At 47.2% G+C, this 14,236-nt stretch overlaps 1 long non-coding RNA gene across 1 annotated transcript; it reads right to left on the reverse strand.

Annotated features, from left to right (window-relative positions):
- Nucleotides 1-760: 760 nt before the first annotated feature.
- LOC122462063 lies at nt 761-8,859 on the reverse strand. The gene is made up of 3 exons (XR_006284403.1): nt 8,738-8,859; nt 5,752-5,865; nt 761-1,675 (listed from the first exon to the last, which is right to left on the reverse strand). It is a non-coding gene; the product is annotated as an uncharacterized LOC122462063 (long non-coding RNA).
- Between the last annotated feature and the right edge of the window lie 5,377 nt (nt 8,860-14,236).

Consider the following 14,236-nt stretch of genomic DNA (forward strand, 5'->3'; position numbering starts at 1 on the left):
TTAATTAAAAATTAAGTTCACAGATCATTTCTTAAACTATCCCTTAAGCAGCCAATAACAGTGATCACTACAGAAGGGTGTGTGTGTCACTGTCATTTTAATGTTCCTTGGTGTAAAGAGTTATCTGTATCCCCTATGTGACCCTTCTCTGAAGAATGTTGGGCTGTATGTGTTGCTCCCTCTGTTTGCCACACGTATAATGGAAAAATCATTATGGTTGATGCACTGAAAATCTAAGGTTCTATAGCATTTTTTTTTAAGTTTTAAACCTGATTGAACATGCTGGTTAAGTGCATCCTCCTGGTTCTTTTTTCATTGTAAATTAGGAATGAATGAACCTCGGACAGGCTGAGATTTTGTGAACCTCCTATACCTTCTTTTTTAATGTTTTGCAAAATTATTGTGATCTCATAGTTTCCCCCTATAGATTGAACATCTTTCTATCCCCAGTAGGAGATTCAGCTTTTTAAAAACTCGTGTTTTTCTAGCTAAGTGGAACCTTATGTTATGTATTGGGAATGGAAGAATCTACCAAAATAGAACCGTTCGTGCCAGTCTATATCTATGATCTATCTTATTTTCAGCACAGTGTCAAGAGTGTACTAGGTGCTTTAATATTAAGAGTTTGTTGAATTATTCATTGCAAATAAATCATCTTATGAATTTAGCCCTTTTCCTCCCGTATGTGAATCACTCATAAACCTATCCTACAAATAGCTTTGTTTGTAAGCTCTCACTGCATAATTTCCCTGAACCCGTTTCAACCTGTGAGAGGTCTGCAAGCTGTTCACTTGGACTATTTGCGAGTGGTGGCATGTGATTGATCATCTCCCAAGTCACATGCTATTGTAGCTGCTCCATGAATGGATGACTGACATTTTTTTTAAAACAGGAGAATAAACAACACTGAATGGCGAATGCTCTGGCTCATGCTCTTTGTGCACCTGCGATGCAGGTATTTATATAAAGAACAGCCATTTCCCAAGCATTTGTGCAAACAGCCATGAAGGTTTGTGAATAGCAGATAGTAAGTAGTACAAGCTGAGTTACTGTTTTTGCAGTATTTGGAGACACTGTTACTATGTTTGTGTATATATATCAAGTAAACGGTGTGTTTTGTGTATATACACAACACTGACTTTTTTCATTTGTTTTTTGCCTCTCTTTTTTTCACTCTGTATTTGCTTTTCTCCTCTACTCTGTATTAATCTTATTTTTTGCCATTGCTTTTTTCCACTTCTCAGTTCCCTTCCTCTTTTCACAGCCCCCAAAGAGGAACACAAACTAAATAACATTTGAGCTCACGTGTAGCTTTTGAGCCCTTCTTTGTAATAGGTTTTTGTAATGTTCCTCAATTCATCTCTACGGTATATGTTGTTATTTTGGTTGACAGCATGAGGTAGGGCCTGTATGTTTGTATATCAAAGGCGGCTTGCTCATGTTTCTCTTACTGATGGGCTTAGCCATTTTTCTACAGCTCAGATTGCAAATAAGGAAAGAAGCTGTCCGTTCTGATTGTGTCACACCTTCTGTGCAATGTCCATGCATGACCTCTATATGTGATTGTGAGGCATCATAAGGTGCAGTATCATCAGTGTATGGATAATGCTCAGATCTGCCTCCTTTTTTCTTGATGAACTCAGATGCTGTGGTCACTCTGCTTTCTCTGCACCTGCTGTAGATGGGGATGGGGATGGGGATGAAAGCAAGAAATAGAGGTGGTCAGTTGTGGGGCAAGTAGGGGCTGTACCTGCTATACCTATTGCAGGGATATATCAGCCAATATAGTCGATAGCCTAAGCAGATCTCTCTATTGCTGCTCTTCGGTTCCCACATGTTCCTAGCATCTTATTTTTAAAATATAAGATTGAGCATGAGATTGGACCCAGGGGTGGTTTTGGCCCATGAAATCTCTACTGAGGCCTCCTTTCTTGAAGATGAATTATGGTATGGTGGGGACATGCTATGATATGTAATGCCCTCACTGCACCAAACAAAGTATTCTTCTGAGACATCGAGTAGTTTGCATTTAAATAAGTCCTTCACTGAGAAACTCTTCTTACAAAATATCAGCAGGTGTATTTATGCCAAAATCCTACTTCAGTTAATTATTCAAATGCTTCAATTACTCTGTTTAAATTTCCCTTCACTCTAATAAACACCACAAATGAAAAGGAAGTTAAAGTGACAATGTATCAATTAAGTTGCAGTCCCAATAACCTTAACTATTAAAGTGACAGTGCCTCAATTATGTTGATATACAATCACCATTAAACTAACGATGTGAAATTAGTGGCCCTGATCCAAATAGAAGAAGAAAAGAGAGCTTTCTCTAGAGAATTTCATAAACACTTTCAGAGGCTGCCGTAAGCCTTAGGCCCCTAAATTTTGGAGACATACGATGAAGGCAGAATCTCAACTTTCATTTAAAAGAAAATTCTAGCCCCCAAGGTTGTGAAGAGAAGATTGAAAACATGAGAAGATTGAAACACATTTGCCTGAGTCTGCAGAGAGCCTGAAACAATAGCTCCGAGTGTAGTTGAACTGCCTCATGCATCTCAGGAGGGTGTTAACTCAAAAGCCCTCTGCTTTGGTGGGGGGGCTTCCAACAACCCCCCAAAGAAGACTCTGTGTGGCAGGAGGAAAAGAGTGCAGTTGACCCAGCCCACCCACCCACACTGGCTAAATACTGAGGGTCCTAGGGTTGCCAGGTGTCTAGTTTTCGACTGGAACACCGGGTCAAAAAGGGACCCTGGCAACTCTAGTTAGCATTGCTGACCAGGCCATTAAAAGTCTGGTTGGCGTGGGGCTGGCAGGTTCCCTACTCAGCTCCACGTGGCTCCCCGAAAGCGGCAACATGTCCCTTGGCTCCTAGGCACAGGGATGGCCAGGGGAGCTCCACACGCTGCCCCCACCCCGACTGCCAGCTCCACAGCTCTCATTGGCCTAGGAGCCGAGGGACATGTTGCTGCTTCCAGGGAGCTGCCTGACGTAAGTACTGCCTGGAGCCTGCACCCCAAATCCCCTCCTGCACCCCAACCGTCTGCCCCAGCCTGGAGCCCCCTCCTGCACCCTGAACCCCTGATCCCCTGCCCCACCCCAGAGTCCACATCTCCAGCTGGAGACCTCACCACCTCTTGTACCTTGAACTCCTCATTTCTGGCCCCACCATGGAGCCCGCACTCCCAGCCGGAACCCTCACCCCCTCCTGCATCCCAACGCCCTTCCCTAACCCAGTGAAAATGAGCGCGTGAGTGAGGGCGGGGGAAAGCGAGCGACAGGGGGAGGGGAGATGGAGTGAACAGGGCAGGGCCTCAGAGAAGGGGCAGGGCAGGGGGCGGGGCAAGGGTGTTCGGTTTTGTGTGATTAGAAAATTGGCAACCCTAGTCAGGGTCCTCCTGTTGTCATCCCAGCCTCTCTGTGGAGGGGAGGGGCCCCTGTCTGCCATACCTGCTGTTTTTAAGAGCAGATAGCTTCTGTTGCTGCTGGGGTGGAAAGGGCCTGCAGTGCCATTATTCTTCCAGGTGCGGGGGAAAGGCCATAGCACAGGGCGGGGCTGTAAAGGCAGAGCCACAGAGGGCCCTATGCGGTGCTGCACCTAGGGCCCTGGATTGCCATAATCTGGCCCTAGTAATCCTGCTGCAGAGCAATTGCAGGATGTCTTTAAGCACTAAGGAGGAAACTGTTTACAGTGTGATGGAATTGAATCAGCCCACAGAACAATATCATGGTTTGGGGTTTAGAGGTGCTATTGCACTACTAAAGCAGCAAGCGTATCTGTCTTTCAGCGCACGGCCTGTGCAGTGATTTTGCATTTAAGTAATAGAGAGGGTGCCATTAATCTCCTGCAGGTGATTAGTCAATTTCATTTCCTTGTTGGACATGCAGGATAAATTCTATGCTAGTCCCTCCACTTAAAGCATAGCAGAAGTGCTTGTCTAGCGGTGACACTGCAAGAAGGATACACATGTAAGATCCCCAATTAATACAGTTTCACAAGCTGAACAGAAGATCTGAGAAGTGGGAAGGTCAAATGTCCAATATGGAATAGACAATCCCCAATGCAGAAAGGAGAACACCTGCCCCAATAACTGGGAAAAAACCTCTCCTTTTTGTCTGTCTGGAGTCTGAGTGTATATGTGCCCCAGATGGGTGCCAGGATTGCCCCAGATGGGCTCCAGGATTGCCATGCTGTTATCCCAAATAGCTTCAGATAGTCTGACTGCATCCGTTACTTTCTGGTTGTTCTGCTCTTTTGTGCCCCCTCTGCTCCCTCAAGATTTCTAGCAGCATGTCTTGTGAGACATCCATCCTTCTCCTTCCCCATGACTAGAAACCAGGTGCCACTCATGCCCCAGATAGGAAGACAGAGATAAGATTATGTGAGACGGTGTCAGACTTTCCCTCCAATAAGTTAGCTAGAGAAGGAACTTTTTTTTTCTTAAACAATATAGGCCAGCTTTGGCCCTAGTTTCTCCACTGACTCAGTGGGATTCCACCAGGGATGAATTTGGGCCACTGGGTTTTAATTTTGTTCCAGTTGTGCCTAGAGGCCCCATTGGGCTAGCCTCTGAACAAATACACCCTAAGAGATACTCCAAAGAATGTATAATCTATGTACACAAGTAGCGGGCAGGGAAAGGGGAGCAAAGATTTGCCTCAGGTCAGTATCAAAGCCAGGAACCAGAACCCAGTTCACTTGTGTAGTAGAAGAGTATCTTATCCCCTGGCTATGTTGCCTGTCTGAGCAGGCCATAATATTCTATCGTTTACAAAAGAGAAACCTATAGAAAATTAAAGCTGTTAAACATTTCAGTTTATCTCTCAAAGCCCTTGGAAGGTCTGGTGAAGCTATTCTGTGAGCTTAGTTACAAAGAGGGGAAAGAGATTTAATACATCTAGAAAATTTAATAATGGGAATTACTATTGTGGAATCTGTGGTGTTGGCTGAATATCTCTGACAGCATGGATGAGTTTCAGCCCTGGAGTAAGCCAGCGTGCAGCCTCATGTCCTTAGAATGGAGTCAGTGACATAGTACATTGGAGTCCCTCATGTCTCTGGATTCAGGTCAGTGGAAGGAATCCTATTGACTTCAGACACTTATTGGGTGAAATCTTGGTCCCACTGAAGACAAAAGCAAAAGAGGTCCATAAGGTCAGGATTTCACCTACTGAGTATTAGCAGTGATTCCTTTCAGGTGGGCCAGTGGTGGTAGCTACAATTCTGCCAGGAGAAGTTGCAGCAAGGATGTGTTGAATCAGCATTTGCCTCGCTCACATCCCTTCCCCGCTAGTGCTTTTCACTTCCAGGGCAGCGTTAGTCACCTGTAGGCCCCACACCCGGGAGAGGCTGTGAGTACATTCCCTGGTCCCACAACCATCTGCTGAACACTCTCTGTTGCGGGGGCCCTGCTGCCCGGGTTACTAACAGGGACCGTGCAACGAATCCAGCCCAGAGTTAATTATTCTATACAAGAATTTAAACATAAAAAGAATGAAATCGTATTTCACTACACAGAATTAACCCCTCTCCCTTCCCCCTCAGAATCGATTTTCTTTTTGATTCACATGCCAGCAGACCCACTTGGAGACCTGACATAGCCGGCAACTTGTTTATATGTATTTGTGGAAGCCTGGATGTTTGATCTATTTGTTTAAAAGAGAGAAACATTTGTGTTGCCTTTTAATGCACTTTGCTATTTTATGCCTGGTGCACCTAAACGCTGCTGAAACAAGATAAGGAAAGCAAACCTTTCAAACCGCCCAGCAGAACTCAGATGCTCATCTCAGGGGGACGGCTATGAAGGCAGAAGTTTGAATTTGTCCCGCTGAGCCTGGTATCGCACATCCACGCTTGTTTTCTCTCTAGTGATTGAAAGTAAATTAGCTTCCACTCTCTGTCCCTTTTATCCCACAGAAAAGAGAGAAAGAAAGAGCCTGTTTGGGAAATGGTGAATATGTGGACACAATTTTAAAATCAAGCGTTATTTCCTTTACTCACTAGATTTTACTTACAGAGATTACTGCGGCTACATTACTCTGTCTCCTCCTGCCAGCCACACTATCTTCTATGCTTCTGACAGGCACATGTCAATTTGTGCTATGTTTCCTGTTCCTCTTAAGAACACTGCAGGCCAGACCCTCCGCTACAGTAGATTGGCGTAGCTGTACTGAAGACAACCGAACTGTGCCAGTTTGCACCAGCCAATGGTCTGGCCTGTGTAGCAGAAAGACATGTTTTGAATGCTTGACTCTGCACCTCCCATGATGACTGTGTACTCAGTACCAAGGAGAAGGTAAGAAGAATAAACCACTCCACAATTTCTCCTTGGTCCTTGTGTGGAGAGCTTTTGGCAAAACTCTAAGCACCTCAACAGAGCCTACGGCAATGTCATCCTTGGGCAAAAGGATGCACTTGGCAGGTGCACAGCATTTAAACTTTAATGCTGTGAACTGAAGAAGCATCTGGAGTTTTCTCTGTTTCTATTGAATTATTCTCTTGGCCTGGTTATCATGCCCTCAGTCACGGCGATATTGCTTTTTTGATTTATATGGCCTTTATGCTCTTTGCTCCTCTGCAGCTTGAATACATTGGTTATAAAAGCAGTCTGGCATCTTCTGCCTTGTTACTTGTGTTTCCAGGGAGGCAGATGGTACAAACAAAAAAACAAAGACTTTCCCGCCTCTAAATTAAGCATAAAACACATCAGCTTTCAATCACGTTCTTATCATCACCTCACGATCACACTTTCATAACATCATGGTTTCTCTAGCTAAGCATGATAGGTGTTTCTTAGCCTTATGGCATGTATCTGAAATAAGCCTTTGTGTCACGAGCCCCTCTCTAATATATGTCTGATTGGTTGAGCTCCTAGAGTTGCCTGGCAATAACCATTTCATACCAACTCTGCTCAGCCAGCTCTTTGTTTTATTTTATTAACTTCAGCGATGAGCAAGTTTCCAAATCCCATAAGTACTGTGGCTAAAAGCAATCCCGCTCCTGTGCAGGTGAGTTGGTGGGTTTTGTTTTCCACCTCAGAATACTGGATTGTTCATTTTTGTTAAGTTACGAAATTCTCATTGCCCCAACTCCAAAACCCAGTTTTTAGTTTTTTGTCATAAAATAAGAAGGTTTTTTTTCTGGGGGAGAGAGGGCTGCTTGTTTGCTTGAACTGCTGGTTAATTATCATTTTCTTGTTTGGCCTAATTAAACGGTGTACAGGATCTTGTAATAGTCTTAACCTAAGTTCCCTGTAAGCGCTGCACAGGCACTCAGGGAACCCATCCGGCCGGGACCTGCCGTGGATGGGGGAGGGGCGCCTCTCCCTCCCAGCCCAGATGCTACTGTGGGGAGAAAGAGCTGGGGGGAGTCCTCTCTCCCCACCATAGCCTCAGAGCAGCCTGCACCCCAAATCCCTCATACCCAGCCCCACCCCAAAGCCTGCCCCCAACCCTCTGCCCCACCCCAGATCCTGCACCCTCAGTCAGAGCCCTCACACCCCTGCACCCCAACCCTGTGCCCCAGCCCTGAGCCCCCTCCCATGCTCTGAACCCCTTGGCCCCACATGAATTTTGTTATGTGCACCGATATGGAGGTGATGTGTCACACATCACCTCCATATCGGTGCACATAACAAAATTTATTCCGCACATGTGTGGGAAAAATTAGAGGGAACACGGCTCTTAACTATGTTCTGTCAGATAGCAGAATAGTACAGCTTCAGAGTAGTACACTTTAGCAGTCAGACTGGCTCTGGGGGAATAATTTGTAACAAATCTTTTGATTCTGTGGCTATTCTGCCTCCCCCACCTTCTGTTTGTTAGGGTGACCAGACATCCTGTTTTTAAAGGGACAGTCCCATATTTAAGCTCTCCTGCAGGTGTTCCAACTTCTTAAAAATGGGTAAATTGTCCTGTATTTTCTGTGTCCCTCCCCCCTCAGTACTGGCAGGTCCTGCTGTTGGCCGATTCCTGCTCGCCAGCCGCCTGCCCACCCGCAGTGAGTGAGGGGGTTCAGTGGCCGACGGTAAGGACGGGTGTGTAAGGCTGGTGGCAGGTGAAGATGCAGCGCACGGGGCCAGACGCTCTCCCTGCTGGTTCGTCAACACAGCCCCCACTGCGTGCTGGCTCTCGGCCACCAGGGCCTCACCCCCTGTCCCGTTTCTGGCTGGCGACGGCTAATGAGTGTGGGCAGGCTCCAGGCAGCAGCCAGTTACCTGTCACCTCTGCTGCCCATCCATCATCCATTTACATGCTCCCCCCTTCCGGTCCTCTCCCTGATTTGCTCCTTCATCTCCTCAGCTCTGCTGCGCCTCCATATCCCCCCCAGGCGGGGCGTATCCCGCTCCCAGCACCGTGTGGAGAACTAGCCCATAGTCGGAGCACTCAGCTCGTCAACAGCCTGGCCGGCAGGCTCCTTCCTTCCCCCACTGCCTCTGGCTGGGCCGGCATCCTGGGAAAGCCCAAGACCATCTGGCCCAGGACACTGGCCAGGAGGAGCCGAGCCCTGCATGTGCCAAAGCTCCGCACAGTGCTGACAAGGGGAAGCCTCTCCAACCATCAGCTAAGCTCTGGAGTGGCGGGGAGGGGAGGAAGCGATTTCCAGCCTGTTCCTGCCCTGAACCTGCAGTCCCCATAGCAGCCCCCCGGTCAGGGGCTTAGCACCATCTATAGTTCTAAGCCTCAGCAAAGCCCTCTGAATGTAGAGTGGACCCAAAACTGCATATCCCAGCAATACCTTTGAATTTTTTTCCTCATCAAGAGAGATGTCACGGTGTGTAAGTGCTCATGATGTGAGGGCATTTCCAGTTTCAGAGATATTACTTTCATTGTTTCCTCCCTGTCTGACATACAAGGCCTATAGGATGTTGGCCCAAACAGGATCAAACAATACAGTAGCAGTGATTGAACTCGAAAAAGTCAGTGCTGCTCTGCTTCTCCCATCTCCCAGGCTTCCTGACCTCTAGGGATTATCATTTGCGTCTATTCTGTTCCATGGTAGGTTCCATGCTTTTCTCCTCTCCCCCAAGAGAAGAGAAGGTTGAAGGTCTGGAGCAACAGGTATTGACCCTGCGTTGCATAAGAGAATCTGAAGATCTCCTGGACAGAAGTCAGGATATGCTTCTACGGGCACAAGGTTCTGAAGATTCAGAGCAGGCTGGACAGGGGGTTCAGGAGGCCAGTGAAGAAATTTGGCAACATGTGACCTCCAGAAGGAGAAGGGGGAACGTCCATGTTCCAGCAATGCAGATACAGGTAAGTAACCGTTTTCATGTTCTCTCCACAGGTACCATTGTGGGGAGTGGCCCAGATGATACATCTGGGGGAAGGGAGCAGAAGGAGACTCCGCCAGTTGAAAGGCATGAGATGCACTGTGCTAAGGTTGGGGGTTCCACGACGACCACTCCCAAGAGAAGGAGGTGGGTGGTGGTGGTCGGGGACTCTCTCCTCAGGGGACTGAGTCATCTATCTGCCGCCCTGACCGGGAAAACAGAGAAGTCTGCTGCTTGCAAGGGGCTAAGATTTGCGATATGACGGAGAGACTGCCGAGACTCATCAAACCCTCGGGCCGCTACCCCTTCCTGCTTTTCCACGTGTGCACCAATGGTACTGGCAAGAATGACCTTGAGCGGACCACAGCAGACTACATGGCTCTGGGAAGGAGGATAAAGGAGTGTGAGGCGCAAGTGGTGTTCTCCTCCATCCTCCCCGTGGAAGGAAAAGGCTGGGGTAGGGATCATCGAATCGTGGAAGTCAACGAATGGCTACGCAGGTGGTGTCGGAGAGAAGGCTTTGGATTCTTTGACCATGGGATGGTGTTCCAAGAAGGAGGAGTGCTAGGCAGAGACGGTCTCCACCTAACGAAGAGAGGGAAGAGCATCTTCGCAAGCAGGCTGGCTAACCTAGTGAGGAGGGCTTTAAACTAGGTTCACCGGGGGAAGGAGACCAAAGCCCTGAGGTAGGTGGGGAAGTGGGATACCGGGAGGAAGCACGAGCAGGGGCGTGTGAGAGGGGAGGGCTCCTGCCTCATACTGAGAATGAGGGGCGATCAGCGGGTTATCTCAAGTGCCTATATACAAATGCACAAAGCCTGGGAAACAAGCAGGGAGAACTGGAGGTCCTGGCAAAGTCAAGGAATTATGATGTGATTGGAATAACAGAGACTTGGTGGGATAACTCGCATAACTGGAGTACTGTCATGGATGGGTATAAACTGTTCAGGAAGGACAGGGAGGCCAGAAAAGGTGGGGGAGTTGCACTGTATGTAAGGGAGCAGTATGACTGCTCAGAGCTCAAGTATGAAACAGCAGAAAAACCTGAGAGTCTCTGGATTAAGTTTAGAAGCATAAGCAACAAGGGTGATGTCGTGGTGGGAGTCTGCTATAGACCACCGGGACCAGGGGGATGAGGTGGACGAGGCTTTCTTCTGGCAACTCGCAGAAGTTCTAGATCGCACGCCCTGGTTCTCATGGGCGACTTCAATCATCCTGATATCTGCTGGGAGAGCAATACAGCAGTGCACAGACAATCCAGGAAGTTTTTGGAAACTGTAGGGGACAATTTCCTGGTGCAATTGCTGGAGGAACCAACTAGGGGCGGAGCTCTTCTTGACCTGCTGCTCACAAACCGGGAAGAATTAGTAGGGGAAGCAAAAGTGGATGGGAACCTGGAAGGCAGTGACCATGAGATGGTCGAGTTCAGGATCCTGACACAAGGAAGAAAGGAAAGCAGCAGAATACGGACCCTGGACTTCAGAAAAGCAGACTTTGACTCCCTCCGGGAACTGATGGGCAGGATCCCCTGGGAGAATAACATGAGGGGGAAAGGAATCCAGGAGAGCTGGCTGTATTTTAAAGGATGCTTGTTGTGTTTACAGGGACAAACCATCCCGATATGTAGAAAGAATAGTAAATATGGTAGGCGGCCAGCTTGGCTTAACAGTGAAATCCTTGCTTATCTTAAACACAAAAAAGAAGCTTACAAGAAGTGGAAGATTGGACAAATGACCAGGGATGAGTATAAAAATATTGCTCGGGCATGTAGGAATGAAATCAGAAAGCCTAAATCACACCTGGAGTTGCAGCTAGCGAGAGATGTTAAGAGTAACAAGAAGGGTTTCTTCAGGTATATTGGCAACAAGAAGAAAGCCAAGGAAAGTGTGGGCCCCTTACTGAATGAGGGAGGCAACCTAGAGACAGAGGATGTGGAAAAAGCTAATGTACTCAATGTTTTTTTTGTCTCTGTCTTCACGAACAAGGTCAGCTCCCAGACTACTGCACTGGGCAGCACAGCATGGGGAGGAGGTGGCCAGCCCTCTGTGAAGAAAGAAGTGGTTCGGGACTATTTAGAAAAGCTGGACATGCACAAGTCCATGGGGCTGGATGCGTTGCATCCGAGAGTGCTAAAGGAATTGGCGGATGTGATTGCAGAGCCATTGGCCATTATGTTTGAAAACTCATGGCGATCAGGGGAAGTCCCGGAAGACTGGAAAAAGGCTAATGTAGTGCCAATCTTTAAAAAAGGGAAGAAGGAGGATCCTGGGAACTACAGGCCAGTCAGCCTCACCTCAGTCCCTGGAAAAATCATGGAGCAGGTCCTCAAGGAATCAATTCTGAAGCACTTAGACAAGAGAAAAGTGATCAAGAACAGTCCGCATGGATTCACCAAGGGAAAGTCATGCCTGACTAATCTAATTGCCTTCTATGATGAGATAACTGGTTCTGTGGATGAAGGGAAAGCAGTGGATATGTTATTCCTTGACTTTAGCAAAGCTTTTGACACGGTCTCCCACAGTATTCTTGTCAGCAAGTTAAAGAAGTATGGGCTGGATGGATGCACTACAAGGTGGGTAGAAAGTTGGCTAGATTGTTGGGCTCAATGGGTAGTGATCAATGGCTCCATGTCTAGTTGGCAGCCGGTATCTAGCGGAGTGCCCCAAGGGTTGGTCCTGGGGCCGGTTTTGTTCAATATCTTCATTAATGATCTGGAAGAAGGTATGGATTGCACCCTCAGCAAGTTTGCAGATGACACTGAACTGGGAGGAGTGGTAGATACACTGGAGGGTAGGGATAGGATACAGAGGGACCTAGACAAATTGGAGGATTGGGCCAAAAGAAATCTGATGAGGTTCAACAAGGACAAGTGCAGAGTCCTGTACTTAGGATGGAAGAATCCAATGCACCGCTACAGCCAATGACCGAATGGCTAGGCAGCAGTTCTGCAGAGAAGGACCTAGGGGTGACAGTGGACGAGAAGCTGGATATGAGTCAACAGTGTGCCCTTGTTGCCAAGAAGGCCAATGGCATTTTGGGATGTATAAGTAGGGGCATTGCCAGCAGATCGAGGGACGTGATCGTTCCCCTGTATTCGACATTGGTGAGGCCTCATCTGGAGTACTGTGTCCAGTTTTGGGCCCCACACTACAAGAAGGAAGTGGAAAAATTGGAGAGAGTCCAGCGAAAGGCAACAAAAATGATTAGGGGACTGGAACACATGAGTTATGAGGAGAGGCTGAGGGAACTGGGATTGTTTAGTCTACAGAAGAGAAGAATGAGGGGGGATTTGATAGCTGCTTTTAACTACCTGAAAGGTGGATCCAAAGAGGATGGATCTAGACTATTCTCAGTGATAGCAGATGACCGGACAAGGAGTAATGGTCTCAAGTTGCAGTGGGGGAGATTTAGGTTGGATATTAGGAAAAACTTTTCACTAGGAGGGTGGTGAAACACTGGAATGCGTTACCTAGGGAGGTGGTGGAATCCCCTTCCTTAGAAGTTTTTAAGGTCAGACTTGACAAAGCCCTGGCTGGGATGATTTAGTTGGGGATTGGTCCTGCTCTGGGCAGGGGGTTGGACTAGATGACCTCCAGAGGTCCCTTCCAACTCTGATATTCTAAGAAATCCTAAGAAATCTAAGAGGGATTTGGAGGGCCATAGGCTAGGGAGATGAGCACTCACTTGCGTGGATCCAGCAACAGCAGATAGCTTGAGCGCTGGGGACAGAAAGAGAGGGGGAGTTGCGCAAGCTGTTGATGCTTCAGGTTTGGGGACCAGCAGCAGAAGGCTACAAGGGGAACAGCCTTTGAGCCACTGCAGCTGGATGACAGACAGGCAATGCAGAAGGCCCAATGAGAGTACTTGGCCAGTGGGATTTATCAGTTATTTACTTAATTGTCCTCTATACACGGAGAGAGAAGAAGGGACAGGCCAGGACCTAGCCAGAGGAGCTGCAAGGCCATAGTTACCTTTGTTCTGTTCTGCTAGACTGCACCCTAAGGGGTGCAACTGTGTGTGTGGGTGCTTACTGGGACCCCAACAGGGACCACAGCTAGGGCACCTAGTGGCTGAAGTGCGCATAGCAATTTCTCCTGAACTTGTGCCAGACTTGGGATGCTACTAAGTATATGAAAATCTTGTTGTATCAGATGGTCAGTTACAGTATCCATGATTGCCTTACACCACATCGAAATTGTACTGCAGCCAGTACAAGTAATGCATTGCTCTACAGATGGGGCAAATGAGGCATTTGCAGGTGGGGGTTAGCAGTCATTGGAAATGACTTCTAAATCTTTCTTTTCCTTGGTTGATTATCCTTTTCCTTTGCTTGGTGCACTCCAGGAAAATATGCTGGCCATTTTCCGCTCTACCCTCCACAAAGGGTCTGTTTGTAAAATCTAAGCAAGTTGTGACAGGAAACTAATTGTTGTTTGTCACCTTAGCAACACAAACTTCCCTTTGCCCCTGAATTTGTTTGTTGTTATGGTGGGATGTTGGCTGACATTCTGAGATTCACTCGGCTTTTTAAATATAACTGACTGATGTAGCATCATTGCCATTAAATCCCCCCCCCCCCATTTCTTTTTGTACAATTGATTTTCTTCCAGTTTCTCCCCATTATTTCCCTAGTCTTTAATTTACACACACGAGCCCCATGTTTTCTAGCTATTTCTAACAAGGCTGCTTGTTAACCATATATGTCCTTACTTCTGTTCTGCATTTAAAGGGGTCGGCAGATCATAGCCTTTTCCCACTTCCTTGTGCTTTTACACCTCTGATTTACAGTAACACTGATTAACGCAGCTGTTAAATGTTTATCTGCTGCAGGATACAATTCACCATTGTGGAAAGCTAGCAGAGCTAGAGTATCATGCTGCATCTATCACCACTCTCCGCTACACCTGTTACTGAATGTAAAGGTTATACTGTTGTATTTTGCAAAAGTCCTACATAAATGACAT

Source organism: Chelonia mydas, chromosome 10 (assembly GCF_015237465.2).
Source record: "Chelonia mydas isolate rCheMyd1 chromosome 10, rCheMyd1.pri.v2, whole genome shotgun sequence".
Classification (NCBI taxonomy): Eukaryota; Metazoa; Chordata; order Testudines; family Cheloniidae; genus Chelonia; species Chelonia mydas.